This window comes from Bufo bufo, chromosome 5 (genome assembly GCF_905171765.1).
Source record: "Bufo bufo chromosome 5, aBufBuf1.1, whole genome shotgun sequence".
In the NCBI taxonomy this organism is placed as follows: Eukaryota; Metazoa; Chordata; class Amphibia; order Anura; family Bufonidae; genus Bufo; species Bufo bufo.
This window is the reverse complement of record NC_053393.1, coordinates 454,108,017-454,128,533: the sequence shown is the minus strand read 5'-3', so window position 1 is coordinate 454,128,533 and position 20,517 is coordinate 454,108,017.

The window sequence follows — 20,517 nt, the reverse complement described above, 5'->3', positions numbered from 1 at the left end:
TGGTGAGACCTCACTTGGAGTATTGTGCGCAGTACTGGAGGCCATATCTCCAGAAGGATATAGATACTCTAGAGAGAGTTCAGAGAAGAGCTACTAAACTAGTACATGGATTGCAGGATAAAACTTACCAGGAAAGGTTAAAGGACCTTAATATGTATAGCTTGGAAGAAAGAAGAGACAGAGGGGATATGATAGAAACTTTTAAATACATAAAGGGAATCAACTCGGTAAAGGAGGAGAGCATATTTATAAGAAGAAAAACTACCACAAGAGGACACAGTTTTAAATTAGAGGGGCAAAGGTTTAAAAGTAATATAAGGAAGTATTACTTTACTGAGAGAGTAGTGGATGCATGGAATAGCCTTCCTGCAGAAGTGGTAGCTGCAAATACAGTGAAGGGGTTTAAGCATGCATGGGATAGGCATAAGGCTATCCTTCATATAAGATAGGGCCAGGGACTATTCATAGGATTCAGATATATTGGGCAGACTAGGTGGGCCAAATGGTTCTTATCTGCCGACACATTCTATGTTTCTATGTTTCTATGTGTGCATTTCCTATTTATGTACCTGTTCCATTGTAATGTGCCTGGTTCGCCAGCAGGTGGCAGCAAACACGGCAGGGTTATCTCACAGAGAATGGAGCTTTTCCTTCTATTCTAACGCCCCCATCTGTGGTGTGGTGGGCGGTTCCCACTTGCTGCAGGGAGGGAGGAGACTAGTTAGCGAGAGAGCAGTGGCAGTCTACCCCCTTCCAAGGGAGGGTAGACTGTTTGACGTGGCCCTTTCCCAGGCCAGCTGGAGCACCTTCAGTTCAGCTGGATATGGAGGCAGAAGCTGGAAGCCTCTGAAGCCAGGAGTAAAGTTCCCTGGAGCAGTTTAGAGACAAAGAAGGAAATTACAGCATACAGCTAAAGCTAAATTATACAGCTATCCTGTCAGCACAGCAGATCCAGAGAGTAACAGATGTAGCAGAGAGGAGTTTGCCTGCCACAGTCAATGCCAGCGCTTGCTGGCAACCAAGATAAAGTCTGTAAACTGTTGGAGAAACATTTATGCAAAGTAAAGCTGTTATTAACTTCATCGCAAGGTCTGGACTCAAGTTATTTCTTCATCCCCTCCTACTACTACCCCTTTTTTTTTGCTTTCGGAAGGCAACGTCTGGGGTCCAGCATATCCAGGTAGGAGCACCGTGACACGCGCACAACACTTAAAGGGACATTAAGGCCACTCTGGAATTCCTACACCTGGGTACCATCCACCATATCACAAAAAGGGGCCCTGTGCCCTTGTTGCTTCCCTGCAACTGGCATCATAAAAAACATGTACTTTAAGGGACCCCTTGCCATGCGCCCGACGACTGCAGAATCAGCTCACAATACCAAGTCATTAAATGTGTCTTCTGGTTAATGAGATCAAACACAAATGAGCTCCGAGGACGAAAATCTGAGAGGAAACAATTTCTGTGATGGAATGCCGGGTTTGGTCTTTCTGTAATAAAATCACTTTCCTTCCAAAACTTGCAGTGAAAAGCGTATTGTTTTCCAGGCGTATTTCTAAGCTTTAAGACTTGGAATTATAAACTGTTGAAATAATTCCCCCTATTTAATTGCTTGCCTGTGTTTTCTAAGTGACTCATTACCTAACAAATGCAAAGGCATCATTACTGCTATTTTCAAACAAACAATTATCATTAAAAATGCCGTGCAATCTCTCCATACGGCGCGCTCTACACTAAAGTTTTCACAATCTCTTGCTCAACGATTACAAAACAGGAAGCCAATAAACGTTACATCTTGTGCTATTCAGTGGACTAGATTTACTAATCCTGTAGACAGTGTAAACTTAAGGCTGTATTAGACAGCCTGCTGTGGCAGAAGATTGTCAATCGCCTGCTCGCTAGCGGAGGAGACCGCTGCTATTACATGCAGTGATCTCCTCCTCAGCATAGGGAGGAGTGATAGCTATGCCGTCGCTCGTCCCCATGCTGTATAGTGGTTTGCTCATTCATCGGGCAATTAGCAGCAGTATTACACTGCAAGATGATCACGAGCGTTCTTCTGCCGAAAAATCGTGCAGTGTAATACCGGTTTTAGTCTAAAGATACACCAAAGGTGGCTCAGGCTGGATTACCGTATATATTTGGGGCATGAATATACACGCTGTTTGAGGAGGCTTCAGTGCTTACTAGAGGTCTGTTGAGCACCGCGGCCTCCTTGCAACTTCCCGAGCACAAAGGCATCCATTGGATAACGGCTCTGATTGGTATCGCAGCTCCCTGACATTGACTTGAATGGAACTGAGCTGAGCCTAGGCCGTGTGACCGATAAATCTAAAGTCACTGGCCTAGGAAGAGGCTCCAGCACTCACCGGAGCGCCTCAGGCTCTTCAAACAGCTGATCGGCTGGAATTCAAGAAGTCAGTTCCCCACTAATCAGGTATTGGTGACTATTCCTGAAGACAGGTCTTCAATATCAAAATCCTGGAAAACTACTTTAGGGCTCATGCACACGACCGTATGTATTTTGTGGTCCACAAAAAACGGATCCGCAAAAAAAATGGATGACGTCCGTGTGCATTCCGTGTTTTGCAGAACGGAACAGCTGACCTCTGATAGAACAGTCCTATCCTCGTCCATAATGAGGACAATAATAGGACATGTTCTATTTATTTGCGGAACGGACATACAGAAATGGAATGCACACGGAGTAACTTCCGTATTTTTTTTTTGCAGACCCATTGAAATGAATGGTTCCGCATACGGTCCGCAATAAAAACTGAACGGAAATGGAAAGAAAATATGTTTGTGTACATGAGCCCTTAAAGGGGTTTTCTGGTTATAATGATTTTTAAACAAGTGCCCACAGCCTGCCTCCTGAAACAGAAGATTCATACTTATTTGCTCTACGCTTCTCCGGCCCTTTTTGCTACCTCCACTGTCTCCATCTTCAGGTCCCCGCATCCCGTGGTGCATAGGCATGGTCACATGCACCGCTCCAAGCAATGACTGGGTGTAGCGGAGCAGTGCATGTTACCATGCCCATGAACTACTGGATGTAAGCAGTGCGGGCACTGGAAGATGGCGACGGAGGAGGCATCGCAGAGGGTGGGAGCGGCATGGAGCAGGTATGAGTCTTTTGTTTCAGCAGGCTTCTGACACTTGCTTAAGAATCATTAGAACCTGAGGGGCGGAGCCTAGCCACGCTGCTGAATGGCCGCACGAGCTTGAGCTCCTCCAGCATTCCGGCTCATTTGCCCTAATTAAGCTTATAAATTCGCATTATTATGGGAAAACCTGGCAAAGACAAGGTTAGAGGAAGTGCAGAGACGACTCCGCGACATTCCAAGCAGCCAAAGATGGAGAAATATCTCCGGAAAACGCAGAGGCTTGTGGCGCAGAAAGGCCCTAATATGGCGGAATCTGCTGCTCATGACTCCGATATAGGAGACCTCTCCGATGCATGCAGCCGCTCCGATGTTTCAGACAGGAGACCCAGAGATCCCCCTATTTCAGAGAGGACTCTCCGACGTGTCCTGGAGTCTGCTCTCTCGCCTATTAAACAAGATCTATCTGATATAAAAGATGACCTGAGACATCTGGGTCAGAGAGTGGTTGCATTAGAAACAGCACAAGAATCAATTATGGCCTATGAAGGAAAAGCATCGGAGGTGCTGGCGACTCACAAGACCTTACTGAATGAGGCTTTTTTAAAGCTTGAAGATCAAGAAAACCGTAGTCGCAGGTGCAACATACGTATCTGCGGCCTACCTGAATCGATTGCGGCTGAGGCCTTACCGACAGTGGCGCGCGAAATTTTCACCATGTTGCTGGATCCTGACAGAGCGGCAGGAATTGTGGTGGAACGGATACACAGGGCGCTGCGTCCCAGGCCTAAACCACAGGAACCTCCACGCGACGTCATCTGCGGCCTGTTAAGTTACGTGGACACTGCGGCCCTCCTGAAGAAACAGAGAGAGATGGAAGTACTGGAATATGAAGGCACACCATTTCAGATGTACCAAGATCTGGCGCCATCCACCTTGGCGAAGCGGCGCTTGCTGAAGCCCCTCCTGGATGTCCTGAGGAAAACATCCACGCCATTTCGGTGGCTATACCCATTCGGGCTCGCTGTCTCCAGAAACGGTAAATTGCTTACCATACGATCTCCTGCGGATCTCGCTTTGGTTTGGAACTCACTGGATGTCCCCCCGGTGGATATCCCCTCATGGTTGCCGGCCGATCAAGATGGCCCCCTACCTGTTCCACCGCGGGTCTCGGCCTGGCAAAAGGCCTCATCAGGTAGGCCGGAGCGCCCGGGAAAAGGCAAGATGGAGAGAGCTCCCACCTGATTTATGGGACTTATGTTATTTTCAGCTAAGTTTGTAGGCCCTTGTTGCCGCTATCCTCTATAAGTTGGAAATACCTGTTTTTTCAGCCGTCAGTTAATAGTTTTGCTAAAGGCAGATCTGGCTTCTTTTCCTGTTTGTTTTGGGGCCTGTCTGATCTTTACATGCTCACTATTTGAAATATGGCGTCACAACAGAAGTGTAACGCTTCTTTATCCTTTGCTGGACGTTATCTCTGAACTAAGAACTTGGTTCCCCACCTGAAGGGTAATGACCGGTCGGATTCCGGAGCTGGTCGTATTTTTTGTTGTTGGTCTTTTTTGTTATAGACCATAAGGTGCTTTACTTGCCCCCTCACCAGCCCAACCCTGTCTTGGATGGTGATAGGTGAAGCACTCACTTTTCAAATGAATACTATGACTGAACTGGGTTATTGCCAGTTTAATCTGTTAATTGTTTCTTTCCTTACTTTATTTTTTGTGTTTCCCTTCCCCCTTTTTCCTTATTTTCCCCACTCTGCTCATATATTCTATATGCTTTTTAGCATTCTCATGGGTACATCATGCCACTTCTTCCTTGAACATATATTGATATGTCTTCAATTGTAGTCGCCTCGCTAAATGCACATGGGCTGAACGAGCCATGCAAAAGGTCTCAAATCATCTCTCTTCTCCTGAGGGATAAAGTCTCAGTGGCCTTCCTACAGGAGACTCATTTTAGAACAGGTAAAATCCCCAACCTCCCTCCTAAGAAATTTGTCCAGTGGTTTCATAGTACACATGACTCAACCAGTAGAGGGGTTAGTGTTGCCATGCACAAAAATCTCCCTTTTAAGCACACCGCTATTTCTGCTGATCCTGAGGGTAGGTACATTTTTGTAAAGGGGGTGCTGGGGGATTCACCAGTCACATTTGCCAATCTCTATGCACCTAACAGAGACCAAGTACCATGGCTCGTTCAGACCCTTGTTTTACTGTCATCTTTCTCTGATGGATTGTTAGTTTTAGGGGGCGACTTCAATGTGGCCCTAGAGCCGTCAGTGGACACCTCAGAGGGTAGACCGTCTGTTTCCTACAGGCTTTTGAGAAGGCTTAAAACCTCCCTGAGAAAATTGAAGGTCCTGGATGTCTGGCGTACTTTGAATCCCAATGGCCGAGATTATACATTTTATTCGCATGCCAAGATGTCCTTTCATAGATTAGATTATTTGTTCCTGTCTGACTCGCACATACGTAATGTCTCTGGGGCCCGGATTGGTAGTATCACGCTATCCGACCATGCTCCTGTTATTATTAACTTCTCCTTATCTGGTTCACAGAAAAAAGAACGCCTATGGCGTCTAAACGACACCTTGATTTTGGATCCTACCCACGTTTGCAAAATCAGGGCCTCGATTTCCGAATTTTTTGAGCTTAACGACACATCAGACCCCCCCCCTTCTCCCTCCATATTATGGGAATCCCATAAGGTAGTAATAAGGGGAGAACTTATTGCATTAGGGGCCTATGTGAAGAAGCAGAGGACGCAGGCCTTAGATGGTTTACTAGCAGAGATTGCTCGCCTTGAATCCTCTGACAAGGAGACACAGGCCAAGCGCACCCTGACAGAGCTTACTGAAGCTAGAGTACGCTTAAAAAATCTATTAAATGTCACTTCTGCTAAACTGGTTCTACGCTCACGATTTAAAGCCTATGCGCATGGGGATAGAGGAAACAGACTGATGTCGGCGATTGCCAAGAAGCAGTTCTCTGACTCCTTTGTTTCCTCTATTAAAGACCCCAAAGGTAAAATGTACAAATCTACCCCAGATATTGCCAAGGCATTCTGCACCTTTTATGAAGCTTTATACAACTTACCTTCCCCTACAGGAGCTACGGCTGGTGATCTTTCAGAGGCCACAGACAAGTTTTTGCAGACTCTAGATCTTCCTTCAATATCCTCAATCAAGGCATCTCAGCTGACTAGACCCATAACTGACTCGGAGATTCATAAGGTGCTCATGTCCATCCCTTCAGGCAAAAGCCCGGGTCCGGATGGTTTCTCTATTGCGTATTACAAGTCCTTTAAGGACGTTTTAATTCCCCTCTTCAGAAATTTGTGCAATTACCTTCTTACTGGAGGCTCCCTAGCTCCACACTCCTTATTGCCGCACATTACTGTCCTACATAAGGAAAATAAAGATCCGACTTGCTGCAGTAACTATAGGCCGATCTCTTTGCTTAATAATGATGTAAAGTGGTGGGCAAAGATCTTGGCCACTAGGCTCCAGGATGTTCTACCTGACATTGTGCATGAAGAACAAGTTGGCTTTGTCTATGGCAGACAGGGGTTGGAAAATACTGTACGGCTTCTACATCTTGTAAATTGGGCCAAAAAATCATCTAAGCCCTTGGTGTTGGTTAGTACTGATGCGGAAAAGGCCTTCGACAGGGTCAGCTGGCATTTTATGTCGCGGACCCTGTCGAGGTTTGGCCTTCCAGACCAATTCATTGCAGCTATTCATACTTTATATTCATCCCCCTCTGCCAGGGTCAAAGTTAACGGCACGTTGTCACCACCATTTTGCATCACTAATGGGACGAGGCAGGGGTGCCCCCTTTCTCCTGCACTATTCATTTTAGTGATGGAGACACTCTTGTGTAAAATTAGGGCAGACCCGGATATTAAGGGCCTTCAGGTGGGTTCTGACACACATGTTACTGCAGCATTCGCGGATGATCTTTTAGTCTTGACCTCCAACCCTAGAGAGGCTTTGCCCAAATTGCTGAACGTATTTGAAGACTTTGGGTTTATATCCAATTTTAAAATGAACTATGGGAAATCCATGGCACTCAATATCTCCTGCCCACAAGCTGTAATTAATGCTCTTAAGTGTGCAACTCCATTCACTTGGGCCTCCAGAGACATTACGTATTTGGGGACTCATATATCGGCTAATGTTCAGGATTTGGCCTCCCTTAACTATATACCGCTCCTGAAAACTGTTCGTACACATCTACAAAATCTAAAACTTCCGTTTGTCTCCTGGGTAGGGAGAAAGAATTACATTAAGACCTTTATCCTTCCCAAATTTCTGTACCTGCTGCAATCCCTCCCTATTTGGTTACCGAACTCATACTTCACTGAAATCCGTAGGGTATTCACACGATTCCTCTGGAATGGCAAATCACCCCGTATTGCTTATTCTGTTCTCACAAGAGACAGGAGGTTCGGAGGCTTTGGGATGCCAGACGTGAAGCTTTATTACACTGCTGTACAGCTCTGTAGATGTGTAGCTACTATTTCTCGCCAATCTGACTCCCTTTGCGCCCGTCTTGAAAATGCACTTTTTAACAACCAAGAACTACTTACTCTGTGGGCCTATTTCAGCTAATCACAACTACTCATCCCCGGTTTGGAAAGGTATGTTGGTGGAGTGGTCCAAAATGGTACAGTCCCAAATTTTCAATTTCCCTAATCCATGTATGCCACTTAAATTACTACAAAGCCACATTCATGCTTCTGTGTTAAACCCCTCCGGGATTTGGTCTAAGCTCGCTGACATTCCTCTGCGAGATGTCCTTCTTCCGGATGGTAGTTTGAACTGGGATTCAGTATTAGGTCTTCCTGAGGTTAAAGCTGCACCTTTTTTCCATCTGGCAAATTTCCAAAGGGATACTAGGAAGTGTATTGGACCCTTCACGGGTAATAGCTCCCCCTCTTGGTTGGAAAAGAGGGTTTTAGCTGCCAAACCTCCCCTTAGACCATTATCTCAGATGTATAAAGAAATACAGGGAGTGCAGAATTATTAGGCAAATGAGTATTTTGACCACATCATCCTCTTTATGCATGTTGTCTTACTCCAAGCTGTATAGGCTCGAAAGCCTACTACCAATTAAGCATATTAGGTGATGTGCATCTCTGTAATGAGAAGGGGTGTGGTCTAATGACATCAACACCCTATATTAGGTGTGCATAATTATTAGGCAACTTCCTTTCCTTTGGCAAAATGGGTCAAAAGAAGGACTTGACAGGCTCAGAAAAGTCAAAAATAGTGAGATATCTTGCAGAGGGATGCAGCCCTCTTAAAATTGCAAAGCTTCTGAAGCGTGATCATCGAACAATCAAGCGTTTCATTCAAAATAGTCAACAGGGTCGCAAGAAGCGTGTGGAAAAACCAAGGCGCAAAATAACTGCCCATGAACTGAGAAAAGTCAAGCGTGCAGCTGCCAAGATGCCACTTGCCACCAGTTTGGCCATATTTCAGAGCTGCAACATCACTGGAGTGCCCAAAAGCACAAGGTGTGCAATACTCAGAGACATGGCCAAGGTAAGAAAGGCTGAAAGACGACCACCACTGAACAAGACACACAAGCTGAAACGTCAAGACTGGGCCAAGAAATATCTCAAGACTGATTTTTCTAAGGTTTTATGGACTGATGAAATGAGAGTGAGTCTTGATGGGCCAGATGGATGGGCCCGTGGCTGGATTGGTAAAGGGCAGAGAGCTCCAGTCCGACTCAGATGCCAGCAAGGTGGAGGTGGAGTACTGGTTTGGGCTGGTATCATCAAAGATGAGCTTGTGGGGCCTTTTCGGGTTGAGGATGGAGTCAAGCTCAACTCCCAGTCCTACTGCCAGTTTCTGGAAGACACCTTCTTCAAGCAGTGGTACAGGAAGAAGTCTGCATCCTTCAAGAAAAACATGATTTTCATGCAGGACAATGCTCCATCACACGCGTCCAAGTACTCCACAGCGTGGCTGGCAAGAAAGGGTATAAAAGAAGAAAATCTAATGACATGGCCTCCTTGTTCACCTGATCTGAACCCCATTGAGAACCTGTGGTCCATCATCAAATGTGAGATTTACAAGGAGGGAAAACAGTACACCTCTCTGAACAGTGTCTGGGAGGCTGTGGTTGCTGCTGCACGCAATGTTGATGGTGAACAGATCAAAACACTGACAGAATCCATGGATGGCAGGCTTTTGAGTGTCCTTGCAAAGAAAGGTGGCTATATTGGTCACTGATTTGTTTTTGTTTTGTTTTTGAATGTCAGAAATGTATATTTGTGAATGTTGAGATGTTATATTGGTTTCACTGGTAAAAATAAATAATTGAAAAGGGTAAATATTTGTTTTTTGTTAAGTTGCCTAATAATTATGCACAGTAATAGTCACCTGCACACACAGATACCCCCCTAAAATAGCTAAAACTAAAAACAAACTAAAAACTACTTCCAAAAATATTCAGCTTTGATATTAATGAGTTTTTTGGGTTCATTGAGAACATGGTTGTTGTTCAATAATAAAATTAATCCTCAAAAATATAACTTGCCTAATAATTCTGCACTCCCTGTACTTTCCTCCGTACCCCCAGAGCTACGTTATGTGATCTCCTGGGAACGGGAACTATCTCTGTCCCTTACGGAGCCGGAGAGGGCGTTTATCCTGGCTCATTCACATGGCTTCACTCGTTGTGTGAGGATTCAGGAGAACTCCTTTAAGCTTCTCAGTAGGTGGTACAAGACACCTGAGTTCTTGCATAAACTGAACCCAGAAGTCCCTGAAGCGTGTTGGAGATGCAGCACGGATACTGGTTCTATGTCACATATTTGGTGGCTCTGTCGGAAGATCCAACCATTTTGGAAATCAATCGAGACATTAGTCAACCAGATATGTAATACTAAGATATCTCTGGATGCTAAGCTCGTCCTATTGTGGTGCCCCAATAGTTCTTTCACTCCCACCAAACATGACCTCCCAACGATGCTGCTTACAGCGGCTAAATTACTTATTCCCTTTCTGTGGAAGAATGATTCCTCACCGACTCTTCCAATGTGGTCTGATAAAGTAGACCAGATATATCGTTTTGAGGAGCTTGCGCATTGGGAAGATAACTCACGCTCTCGCTTCTTAAAATTGTGGTCCCATGGAAAGCTTATAGGAATTTTACATAAAAGAGCAGATATTTTTCATTCCCTTGTTTCCCTCCCCCCCCCGATCCCTCCTGATTGTTCTTTTCCCCCCTTTACTTTTCCTTTCTCTTGAATACCAGCCTCTGATTAATGAGAATTATAACTTGTAATGCTCTTACGTGATATGCAGGCTTGATAACTATTTTGCAATCTAATGTCGTCTTTGCAATGTCATATGTGGGCCTTGGCCTTGATTTTTCTTTCAATAAAAATAAATATGGTTAAGAATCATTAGAACCTGAAAACCCTTTAAGCCATTCTCTTTTCCTGCTAAATCTAGGTACAATGGCCTTTTCTAAAACTGTGTCAAAATGCACCACGTTTTTGGTGCATTTTATGACCAGGACTAGGCACATTTATATTACATTTACATTATTACATTAGTAAATGGGGGCGTTTTTTCCCCTTATTCTGTGACATTAGATACATTGGTAGACTTTATTTTTGTTCTGTTATTGTTTCTTCCTTCCATTACTACCTCTACATAGGGTATTCCAACGTTTGGCTACTCTTACTATAAAGAACTCTTTCCTGTCTTAATGATAGAACAGCCAGTCTTCCACGTGTAGATGATGCTTTCTGATCCATTCTGCTTTTCATGGAAGGGATAGTTTGTGTACTGAATCTATTGACCTTGTATATACAAATCACCTTTTAAGAAAGTCAAATCAAAGTCTTTTTCTCATGCTAAAAAAAACTGAGATTTCCTATCTGATTAATTCATATATTTCCGTGGTATTGAACCTTCTCCAGATTCCCTATATCCTTACAGTATTGAACCTTAAAGGGAGTCTGTCACCTGGAAATTCATTTGTAAACCAGGCACAACGTCGTGTAGGACTAGCTCAGCTGAATGTAATGATACCTTTCACTTAACAATCAATTGCTTCATTCTGGAGAAAAAGGACTTTTTAATCCATTTGCAGTTAAGTACATTAAGGGTGGGCCCAAGCCTTTCTGTGCTCCCTTGTGCCTCCTGCTTCCTCTGACAGCCCCTCTGTCTCCATCATGATTTATAGGGCCGTCAATTATAGGGTTCCTGCATAATCATCTCACCTGGCCTGGCGCGCAGTCTAATCTCTTAGCTGCCAAGTTTGCCCTCTTTTCTATCGGGGTGGACTTTGTCTCCTCTGTATCATGGAAAGATTCCCTCACATGCAGTCTTCTGAAATAATTTTCCATATTACGGTTTTATGCTAAGCTTTAGAGGGACAAAATGAAATGCTCATTGTCAAGCAATAAACGAAAACTGACACATCTACAGTACCTGTGCCAGAACATTTTTGGTGTCATGGCCACAACATCACAGACATGGAAATTTTTAATATTAAATGGTATCAGATCTCAGGGTGACGGGAAAGTCTGGGAACACAAATTAACAACAAAATTTGACAGACTCAGAACAAAATTGAATGTGTTGCATCAATTTATGTGGACCTATCACCATAGACCAGATCTCAATCAGCCAACAATAAAACTTTCACACTTCTTATCTACAAACTGCCCCAATATTTACTCCTACAACTATTTACTCCTCACCACTTGTCTCATTTTCACATTGTTCTTTTTTGTCCTTTTGTGTATAAATACAGTATGTGACTCTTTCCATATCATCTTACTACTATGCGTGATGAAGAGACCTTAGTCTTCAAAGCTTGTTATTATCTTTTCAGTTATCCATTAAAAGGTATCAACTACTGAGGACTTTCAGTTTTTACCTTCTCTATCTACTGGCTAACATGGTACACACATTTCCTTTCCAGAATGTGTTAATATCACAAATTAATGTTATGAGCATCAGGGATCTGCCTGTTGTTTTAAAGGGAACCTGTCACCGGGATTTTGGGTATAGAGCTGAGGACATGGGCTGCTAAATGGCCACTAGCACATCGACAATCCCCATAGCTCTATGTGCTTTTATTGTGTAAAAAAAAACAATGATTTGATACATATGCAAATTAACCTGAGATGAGTCCTGTATGTGAGATGACTCATCTCAGGTTAATTTGCATATGTATCAAATAGTTTTTTTTACACAATAAAAGCACACAGAGCTATGGGGACTGGGTATTGCGGATCTGCTAGCGGCCATATAGCAGCCCATGTCCTCAGCTCTATACACAAAATCCCGGTGACAGATTCCCTTTAAGTTCATCTAGTTAGTAACTCTGGACAGTTATTATGCAACCACCTTGGGCGTATCACCTGTGAAGCAACTATCCCAGCGGTGCATGGCCATGTACTAAAGAACGAACAGATTTACCCACTTTGAGCTCACGTAAGACCAAGGCAGACTGCAGGATTCACGAAAGTGAAATACCTGATACAGGTCTCCCGCGAGAATAGAGACGGGATTCTAACTAGGACCTGACCGGATACCAATCAAGCGGAGATAGGCTGAAGCGTGCAAACGCCACGAGAAGTAACCCTTCCGCGGGATCCATACAGTGAGCCGACTGGAGTCACAGTGAGTAAAGAGACTATTCTAAGTGAAGCTGTACTAAACCACGGAACAACAGGTGGTATAAGTACGGGAGCTACTTACTTTCTGGACAATCGATTTCTTATACATAGGCGTACTCAGACCCTGAGACGTCCTTAACAAATAGACTATCCACAAGTGGTGTGAACTACAGACTTACTCTGAAAGCCATATATATTTTTTTTTATCTTTCATTTTTTATTCTATATCCCATATAGGTGGCATAAAGATATTAATTTATTGATATAATGTATTACTATGTATAAGTTTGTATAACCGGGATAGCAACTACATATTTGTCTATATCTGGGACTCACGTTTACTATACTCTGCTCTGCTCCGCCACAGACGGCTGCGATCCAAATAGCCAATATCATCTGGGAAACACGGATGCACCCCTCTGTGTCGCAGTATACGGATATTTGTGTTCCAGTCATGGACATTTGATAGACACATATGATTGTATATGCTTTTTAGATGTTTTAAAATTTTAACCTAGTGCACATAGGATAAATACTTGTTGTTTAATAAATATTTTAATATTAATAAGATTCAAGTTCCACGTGAATTCCTATTGTCTGAGTGCCGGTTCTATCCAACTTACATGTATATCTGGGTTGGCTATTGTCTAGCCTTGCCTGATTGATTAGAGTGACATACTGATTGTTGAGTCTATTTATATACAGACATCACTTTATCCTGGTTGTCAGATACAGTGTTTGCAATTTTGCAGATTTTGTTTATTTATTGCTCCATGTCTGGTTGATCATCTGCTATCTACCTGTATGTCATACATCAGCCATTTCTATCCATTGCTTTTTCCCGTCATCCACAGGTGAGTTTGTTTAGTATCTTGTTTTCTGCCAGTATTGATACTACATGCGTCATTTATGTGTTTTTTGTGACTGTCTGGTTGTAGTACAATTCAATCCTACTGTAAGGATAATTTCACAGGAGCATATTCAGTATGTGAAATATTATCCATGTGTCAGAGATATTTCCTGGGCTGAACGCTGCTAAATTGTACAGACAGCATAAGGGTAGGTTCACATAACTGTTTCATTTTCCGTTCTTCTGATGCATAAAAAAAAATCCTGTATTTAAAGCATCAGTTATGCTCCGTTATGCTAATTTTTTTTTAATCTGTTTTACCCATTTTCATCTGAGATACGTTATTTTAGATGGAAAAAAGTCCTCCACAAAGTATTTTTTTCATCTAAAATGACAGATCTCAGAAATGACTAAAATGGATGAATAGATAAAATACAGGATCCGTTTTTTTTTCTTGTTTCTGTTCTTCCAATGGATCAGAGGAATGGAAAACAAAATGTTGATGTGAACCTAGCCTTATGTGAGTTGAATTTAGTAGAGCTGAGGCCAGGCAGCAACACACAGGATTATAAAATGCTGTGGGTTCATTTCACAGGAGCAGTGTTCAGCCAAGGAAATACCTTTGACACATGGGGTGTATATCTCAGGCTGAATACACTCATGTGAAATTAGTATTTGAGTATCATGAACCACAGCTAGGATGTTAAATAGGCAGCTGCTATAGGTGAAGTCCAGTTTTGTGGTCTTGTGCCATTGTTCCAGATATGGGAACTAGCTTAAAGATACTTTGGAATATTTGGGGGTTAAGATTGGGGTTCCTATAAATAGGTTTTATGAGCTTAACCTGGCCCCGGTGCTGAATAAAGTTAAGATCAAGATAAGCGCTTGGCAGAAATTGATATTGGCACAGACAGATCGAATAGCATTGATTAAGATGATTATCTTGCCTATTGTCTTATTCCCGATCTGTGCTTCCCCTATTTGGATCGACGATATCTTCTTTCACAGATTGGAGTTTTCGATTAACGATCTAATTTGGGGAAGGAAGAGGGTGCGTATAAAGCAGAGATACCTTTGGTTGGCGGAGGCAGATGGTGGGCTGTCACTTCCTTTTTTTCAAGGTTATTTTTTATGTGCACAGATACAGCGTTGTTGCTATTTGAGAGAGAGTTTACTTTTACGGTATTTGACTAAAGTTTTGGATAAACCAATAGACAATATTTTTGCATGTTTGGAGACTTAGTATATGGGATTGAGGAAGTCTTTGTTGATCCCTTGGTCACTACAGAGGATATGGAATAAGCTGAAGGAGATTCTTAAAGTCTCCAGTCCTTTTGCTTTTACCCCTCTGTGGGAGAACAGGGGGCTGGTGGAATTTTTTAACCACCTCCGGACCGCCTAACGCAGATTCGCGTTCCGGAGGTGGCAGCGCTGCGCAGAGTCACGCATCTACGCGTCATCTCGCGAGACGCGAGATTTCCTGTGAACGCGCGCACACAGGCGCGCGCGCTCACAGGAACGGAAGGTAAGAGAGTGGATCTCCAGCCTGCCAGCGGCGATCGTTCGCTGGCATGCTGGAGATGTGATTTTTTTAACCCCTAACAGGTATATTAGACGCTGTTTTGATAACAGCGTCTAATATACCTGCTACCTGGTCCTCTGGTGGTCCCCTTTGTTTGGATCGACCACCAGAGGACACAGGTAGCTCAGTAATATGTTGCACCAAGCACCACTACACTACACCCCCCCCTGTCACTTATTAACCCCTTATTCACCCTTGATCACCCCTGATCACCCCATATAGACTCCCTGATCACCCCCCTGTCATTGATTACCCCCCTGTCATTGATCACCCCTCTGTAAAGCTCCATTCAGACGTCCGCATGATTTTTACGGATCCACTGATAGATGGATCGGATCCGCAAAACGCATACGGACGTCTGAATGGAGCCTTACAGGGGCGTGATCAATGACGGTGGTGATCACCCCATATAGACTCCCTGATCACCCCCCTGTCATTGATCACCCCCCTGTCATTGATCACCCCCCTGAAAGGCTGCATTCAGATGTCCGTATGATTTTTACGGATCCACTAATACATGGATCGGATCCGTAAAACACGTACGGACATCTGAATGGAGCCTTACAGGGGAGTGATCAATGACGGAGGTGATCACCCCATATAGACTCCCTGATCATCCCCCTGTCATTGATCACCCCCCTGTCATTGATCACCCCCCTGTAAGGCTGCATTCAGATGTCCGTATGATTTTTACGGATCCACTGATACATGGATCGGATCCGCAAAACACGTACGGACATCTGAATGGAGCCTTACAGGGGAGTGATCAATGACGGAGGTGATCACCCCATATAGACTCCCTGATCACCCCCCTGTCATTGATCACCCCCCTGTCATTGATCACCCCCCTGTCAGGCTGCATTCAGATGTCCGTATGATTTTTACGGATCCACTGATGCATGGATCGGATCCGCAAAACACATACGGACATCTGAATGGAGCCTTACAGGGGGGTGATCACCCCATATAGACTCCCTGATCACCCCCCTGTCATTGATCACCCCCCTGTCATTGATCACCCCCCTGTCAGGCTGCATTCAGATGTCCGTATGATTTTTACGGATCCACTGATGCATGGATCGGATCCGCAAAACACATACGGACATCTGAATGGAGCCTTACAGGGGGGTGATCACCCCATATAGACTCCCTGATCACCCCCCTGTCATTGATCACCCCCCTGTCATTGATCACCCCCCTGTCAGGCTGCATTCAGATGTCCGTATGATTTTTACGGATCCACTGATGCATGGATCGGACCTGCAAAACACATACGGACATCTGAATGGAGCCTTATAGGGGGGTGATCAATGACAGGGGGGTGATCACCCCATATAGACTCCCTGATCACCCCCCTGTCATTGATCACCCCCCTGTCATTGATCACCCCCCTGTAAGGCTCCATTCAGACATTTTTTTGGCCCAAGTTAGCGGAAATTAATTTTTTTTTTCTTACAAAGTCTCATATTCCACTAAATTGTGTCAAATAATAATATCTCACATGAACTCACTATACCCCTCACGGAATCCAAATGCGTAAAAATTTTTAGACATTTATATTCCAGACTTCTTCTCACGCTTTAGGGCCCCTAGAATGCCAGGGCAGTATAAATACCTCACATGTGACCCCATTTCGGAAAGAAGACACCCCAAGGTATTCCGTGAGGGGCATATTGAGTCCATGAAAGATTGAAATTTTTGTCCCAAGTTAGCGGAAAGGGAGACTTTGTGAGAAAAAAATAAAAAATATCAATTTCCGCTAACTTGTGCAAAAAAAAAAAAAAATTCTATGAACTCGCCATGCCCCTCATTGAATACCTTGGGGTGTCTTCTTTCCAAAATGGGGTCACATGTGGGGTATTTATACTGCCCTGGCATTCTAGGGGCCCTAAAGCGTGAGAAGAAGTCTGGGATCCAAATGTCTAAAAATGCCCTCATAAAATGAATGTGGGCCCCTTTGCGCATCTAGGCTGCAAAAAAGTGTCACACATGTGGTATCGCCGTACTCAGGAGAAGTTCGGCAATGTTTTTTGGGGTGTCATTTTACATATATCCATGCTGGGTGAGATAAATATCTTGGTCAAATGCCAACTTTGTATAAAAAATGGGAAAAGTTGTCTTTTGCCGAGATATTTCTCTCACCCAGCATGAGTATATGTAAAAAGACACCCCAAAACACATTGCCCAACTTCTCCTGAATACGGCGATACCACATGTGTGACACTTTTTTGCAGCCTAGGTGGGCAAAGGGGCCCACATTCCAAAGAGCACCTTTAGGATTTCACAGGTCATTTACCTACTTACCACACATTAGGGCCCCTGGAAAATGCCAGGGCAGTATAACTACCCCACAAGTGACCCCATTTTGGAAAGAAGACACCCCAAGGTATTCTGTGAGGGGCATGGCGAGTTCCTAGAATTTTATATTTTTTGTCACAAGTTAGCGGAAAATGATGATTTTTTTTTTGATTTTTTTTTCCTTACAAAGTCTCATATTCCACAAACTTGTGACAAAAAATAAAAACTTCCATGAACTCACTATGCCCATCACAAAATACCTTGGAGTGTCTTCTTTCCAAAATGGGGTCACTTGTGGGGTAGTTATACTGCCCTGGCATTTTAGGGGCCAAATGCGTGAGAAGTGGTTTGAAATCAAAATCTGTAAAAAATGGCCGGTGAAATCCGAAAGGTGCTCTTTGGAATGTGGGCCCCTTTGCCCACCTAGGCTGCAAAAAAGTGTCACATATCTGGTATCGTTGTACTCAGGAGAAGTTGGGCAATGTGTTTTGGGGTGTCATTTTACATATACCCATGCTGGGTGAGAGAAATATCTTGGCAAAAGACAACTTTTCCCATTTTTTTATACAAAGTTGGCGTTTGACCAAGATATTTATCTCACCCAGCATGCGTATATGTAAAATGACACCCCAAAACACATTGCCCAACTTCTCCTGAGTACGGAGATACCACATGTGTGACACTTTTTTGCAGCCTAGGTGGGCAAAGGGGCCCACATTCCAAAGAGCACCTTTAGGATTTCACAGGTCATTTACCTACAAACCACACATTAGGGCCCCTGGAAAATGCCAGGGCAGTATAACTACCCCACAAGTGACCCCATTTTGGAAAGAAGACACCCCAAGGTATTCTGTGAGGGGCATGGCGAGTTCCTAGAATTTTATATTTTTTGTCACAAGTTAGCGGAAAATGATGATTTTTTTTTTTGATTTTTTTTTCCTTACAAAGTCTCATATTCCACTAACTTGTGACAAAAAATAAAAACTTCCATGAACTCACTATGCCCATCACGAAATACCTTGGGGTGTCTTCTTTCCAAAATGGGGTCACTTGTGGGGTAGTTATACTGCCCTGGCATTCTAGGGGCCCAAATGTGTGGTAAGAAGTTTGAAATCAAAATGTGTAAAAAATGACCGGTGAAATCCGAAAGGTGCTCTTTGGAATATGGGCCCCTTTGCCCACCTAGGCTGCAAAGGTGTCACACATGTGGTATCTCCGTACTCAGGAGAAGTTGGGGAATGTGTTTTGGGGTGTCATTTTACATATACCCATGCTGGGTGAGAGAAATATCTTGGCAAAAGACAACTTTTCCCATTTTTTTATACAAAGTTGGCATTTGACCAAGATATTTATCTCACCCAGCATGGGTATATGTAAAATGACACCCCAAAACACATTCCCCAACTTCTCCTGAGTACGGCGATACCACATGTGTGGCACTTTTTTGCAGCCTAGGTGGGCAAAAGGGCCCACATTCCAAAGAGCACCTTTCGGATTTCACCGGTCATTTTTTACACATTTTGATTTCAAACTACTTACCACACATTTGGGCCCCTAGAATGCCAGGGCAGTATAACTACCCCACAAGTGACCCCATTTTGGAAAGAAGACACCCCAAGGTATTCGCTGATGAGCATAGTAAGTTTATAGAAGTTTTTATTTTTTGTCACAAGTTAGTGGAATATGAGACTTTGGAAGAAAAAAAAAAGAAAAAATAATCATCATTTTCCACTAACTTGTGACAAAAAATAAAAAGTTCTATGAACTCACTATGCCCATAAGCGAATACCTTAGGGTGTCTACTTTCCGAAATGGGGTCATTAGTGGGGTGTTTGTACTGTCTGGGCATTGTAGAACCTCAGGAAACATGACAGGTGGTCAGAAAGTCAGAGCTGCTTCAAAAAGCAGAAATTCACATTTTTGTACCATAGTTTGTAAACGCTATAACTTTTACCCAAACCATTTTTTTTTTACCCAAACATTTTTTTTTTATCAAAGACATGTAGAACAATAAATTTAGAGAAAAATTTATATATGGATGTCGTTTTTTTTGCAAAATTTTACAACTGAAAGTGAAAAATGTCATTTTTTTTGCAAAAAAATCGTTAGATTTCGATTAATAACAAAAAAAGTAAAAATGTCAGCAGCAATGAAATACCACCAAATGAAAGCTCTATTAGTGAGAAGAAAAGGAGGTAAAATTCATTTGCGTGGTAAGTTGCATGACCGAGCAATAAACGGTGAAAGTAGGGTAGGTCAGAAGTGTAAAAAGTGGCCTGGTCTTTAAGGGTGTTTAAGCTATAGGGGCTGAGGTGGTTAAAATCATAGATTTTGGTTATTGGTCACGTAGGGGTATCAATAAGTTGTCTCACCTTTTATATAGGGGTCATTTTAAATTGCTTGGAGAATTTGGTATTATTCATAGTTCACCATTAGATTTGTTCATGTATACACGTTTAAAACACACATTTGAAGCCTCTAGGAATAGGGGCTGTTTTTTTCCACGAGAGAATTTATTCTTTGATTATTGTGACGCTCAGAAGAATGAGAGGGTGAAGATATCTAGATTATATGCTAAACTCCGAACCGCATTGGCAACTGTAACTCCTTTTAAAAGTCCAAGTAAGTGGGAGCAGGAGTTGAACTGTTCTCCACTACAGTGGTCCACTATCTATAGGAACGTGAGAAAGGCGACAGTTTCCAATGCTCACAGATTAATTCAATTCAAGATCCTGCATCGATTGTACTATACCCCAAAGATACAAGTAAAATTCTTACAAAATAAAGCCCGGGATTGTGGGTGCCCTAAATGTGGATACGTCAATGCGGACTTTGTCCATTTGCTTTGGGGTTGTAGTAAAATAAAGAAATATTGGGAGCAGGTCTTCTCTACCTTACAAAAGGAGTCTGCGACGAATTATAACCCGGGGATCTTGACAGTGATCTTGGGAGATTATGTGTCAGAAACAGAAACCCCGCTCCGGGTCAGACAGATCTGGATGAGGGGTCTGATGGTGGCTAAAGCT